Here is a 3759-nt window from a genome sequence, read left to right as displayed (position 1 = left end):
GAAGATCCTGGAAGATCTCACCAGGCTGCTTAACGTGGCTGGATTTTACCTTTCTGAGGACAGAGACTGTGTACATTATCCCCAGCATACCACACGGCCTGATAACCATGGAGTATGCTCAGGTGATGGTTATCGGATGTGTACGTTCTTGGTTTGTTCTTGCCAAGCAAGGAGACTAAAGCATGGAAGCATTTCAGGAAGCCTGTGACAACAGAAAGCTGGTAAAGTGAGCAAAGACAATTACAATGGAATATCAGAAAGAATTAAGAGGATTAATAGAGGATATTGACAAAGAGAGTAAGACCCAAAGAGATTAAACTAGCTTATTGAGGAGACAGAAGTAGCAAGAAGACAAAAGAAAGATAACCAGACCACGAATGAATACTCATACTGCCAGGATGTGGACTAGATTATGATATATATATAAAGATTGAGGAGAGCAAGAGATTGGTTCTTAGACAGATTCAAAGAATGCGGAAGGGAGAGTTTCCAATCTTAAAGAGCTTACACATTATACCATTATACTTTTTCCTTTTCCTTTTTCTCTCTTTTTTTCTTTTCGTCCACTCAGGCATTTTATTTGCATGTATATATTACATCCTTAGGAAAAGAATCCCAAGATTTCCCTCCTGTGTGTTTTTGCCTTGCTTCTTTGTGGTCCCTGATGCCAGCTGAGGTTGTGAGAACCATGAAAACAAACTAATGGGACAGGAGCAGGTCATTCTAGGATTTTCCTGGATCTTTGAGTTGCATGTAAAATCGGGCTGGTCACTCCACACTTACTTAGCCTGCCTGTGAGGTTCACAACAATTTTCCAGCTCTGAGATCATCAATGATTTCAAATTCACCAAGATAACCATGCTTCATCATCACAGTTAGAAACCTGATGATGACTTTGGAGCACAGCCTAACAAAAACCTGATGTTTGCCTCTCTCTTCAGCATCTTTGATGCTTTTGAGAGCATCAGCCAGGACCTTCATGCACAGCATTGTGGTGGCACAGAAAGATGGCAGGAAATTATACTTTTTCATTAACAATAATGTGGACCAACTGTCATAGCAAGAAGTAATAATTTAATAATCAAAGATTATTATCAGCTTGCATAACTGTTATGCATATTTACCTTGAAATAATACCTATAATATGAATATTGTTATATATAAATATTATGTTACATATAAATATTATATAATTTTAACTATATTTCTCTTTCATAAACTAAGTCATAGATTAAGACACCACAAGTATAATTAAATTTTGCATTTGTCATCTTAAAACAGGAACTGAAGCATTTACTACTTTCAAATGAATAAGCCCTAATGTCACCAATTTGAATGCTGCTGAAAAATCTTCAACTGCACTCAAAAACCATCACATTATAACTACAAAGTGGACCCATAAATAATGCCTGTACTTTCATTCTCAAAGGACAGTAAATCTTGACCACTTGGGGGATATAAATTCTTTGAGAAGCTGATAAAAGGTATGGATCTTTCTCTCAAGAAAATAAGTTTATATAGTTTATTTCATCATAGGTGTTTTTTGTTTACATAAACCAACTATTTAAAAGATGTGTACTTGTGTTTTTCATGGAAAAATTAATGTGTAATTTCTGAAATAAACATCGAACTAAATTGAAATTTACAAATAATTAAAAAAACAGAATTTTAACTCTGTTCACATTTCAATGAGAAGCTGGATTTTGTTTTGCCTTGAATAAGAAGACAAAATTATAGCTAGGCTTTTGCTACCGTGACGTTCATGTCAGGGTAATGGCTGACATCTTTTCATTTTTTGACTTTTCTTTCTGATGGCCACAACTGCTGAAAATTCCCATGTACAAAACTCGGTGTTCAATAAAATCAGACTTCTAGAGTTCACTGTCAAAAGAAGCCAGGCTTATGTCAAGATTCCCAGAAACTTCGCTTCTTTGAATTGAATTAATGCCCTATCATTTCCTTTGCCTATGAGGTGACCTTAGGCAAAATCTGCATCTTTGACATTGTCCTCAAAGAATTTTTAAAAGGAGGAAAGTCCTAAGCAGACCTTAGGGCTTATGCTGTTAGAAGCCTGTGAGTTTCTCATCTCCTGGCTCCCTGGTCCCCTCAATCCTATTCCTTCTACAGTTTAGTCCTTGCCTATTTCCCAACCATCAATTCTATATCCCTGCGGAATGGCCAAGGAGGACCCCAATCCCACTGCGGCCAGGGAGCAGGACATCAACCCAAGTGTGGTCTCAAATATTTCCCCCCAGAAGCACCATTAACACTGCAGTTACATTTTGTAGCAGACTGTTTGTTCCCTTATGAGACGATTATGAGCAAAGCAGATGGGCTGGGCTTTTGACAATCACATTTGTTTCTGTCAAAAAAAAAAAAAAAAACTTCCAAGTTCCACACAACCCCTAAAAACTGGCTTTGGTAGCACAGTGTGTTCAGAGTAGACACCGCTTGCATAGGATTTCACACTGGCACTAGACTCTAGCTTCACCCTCATTAGTTTTAATTGAATAGTGCAGAGGTCCAGATGTATTTTATTCCTATGGGAATAAGCACATAATTTATGCCTATCCATGTCCTGATTGTCAGATACAGTAGTTAACATTAAAAGAAATAAAAATGGAAGGTAAAAGCTTCTAACCATCTGTTTTTTCCCACTACCAGCTAGGCCTCTATTTTCTTAACATTTCATTCTAGAGCAGAGTGGAGAGCTGCTGTTTTCACTGTTATTCTACAGAGCCATCCTGGGCCAATAAGCCAATAGCGGAGCTGAAAACATAATGGGTTTTCTCAGGTTAGAGAGCTCACTTCTCTCCAGACGGCATCTTCCCAATTTGGTAAAAGTCAAGCCTCACTCTGCTGCATCTCAACTGATTCCTGATTAGCTTTGGCCTTGTGTTCTCAGTGGCTAAGATCTCCCTGGAACATTAGGATGGACATGGAGAGAATGTCCTTGGATGTCGACACACTCGACTTCCCAGGACTTTTAAAGTCCTAATCACATCACTAGCATCTCCACTCTTGGCTGCTAGTTAATGAGAATGAAGCTGTTCTTTTAAATCTACTAGATAATGTGTGATTAATTGAAGACATAAGGGCCAATATCCTGTCTCTCACATTATTATAATCTAGTGGTGTCTCATGGTTCCACCAAAAAGCACAAATCTTCATCACAGCAATCTCTCTGTGTTTGTGATGGCAAGCCTCCAAAACAGTGTTGTTTGGCAAAAACAGGAGTGTTTTCAGCAACAAAATCCAAGGCAATTGTATGCTACAGTCTGAACCCACCATAGCTTGAGCCAATTAACTGAGCATCTGTTGCATGTGGTCCCACACTATTACACATAATCTTGATTATCTTCATGTATGAAACAAAGGAATCTCCGGGCTAGGTGTATTTTATTTTACTTAATCTTATTTTTTTCAGGTAAGTTAGAGATCCAAATTTGTTTGGATCTGGACGTTTGAGGCCCACTGGATAATTTAGTGGGTTTTTTGTTTGTTTCTGTTTAAGTTTCTTGTGACATTTGTTTTTTAAAAAAGCTACTTAAATAGTTAGGGTTTATATGCCTAATATAAATTATTTGTATCAGATGGCATGATTTTGAAAGAAACTGAAAGAAACTCCAAGTCAAAGTGACTTAAACAATGAAGAGTGCTTATGAGTCACACCACTGGAAAGTTGAGGAGCGAGGCAGACGTCAGGTGTGGTTCAGTCAGAACTCTGGCTCCACTGATCTGTGATTTCTGGTCCTCCCC

The 3759-nt window shown here is 38.0% G+C and overlaps 1 pseudogene; it reads right to left on the bottom strand.

The window, feature by feature from the left end:
• Window positions 1-576: 576 nt before the first annotated feature.
• Window positions 577-990, bottom strand: LOC141575983 (small ribosomal subunit protein uS8-like; annotated as a pseudogene).
• Between the last annotated feature and the right edge of the window lie 2769 nt (window positions 991-3759).

This window comes from Camelus bactrianus, chromosome 35 (genome assembly GCF_048773025.1).
Source record: "Camelus bactrianus isolate YW-2024 breed Bactrian camel chromosome 35, ASM4877302v1, whole genome shotgun sequence".
Taxonomy (NCBI): domain Eukaryota; kingdom Metazoa; phylum Chordata; class Mammalia; order Artiodactyla; family Camelidae; genus Camelus; species Camelus bactrianus.
This window is presented reverse-complemented; position numbering and strand designations above follow the sequence as displayed.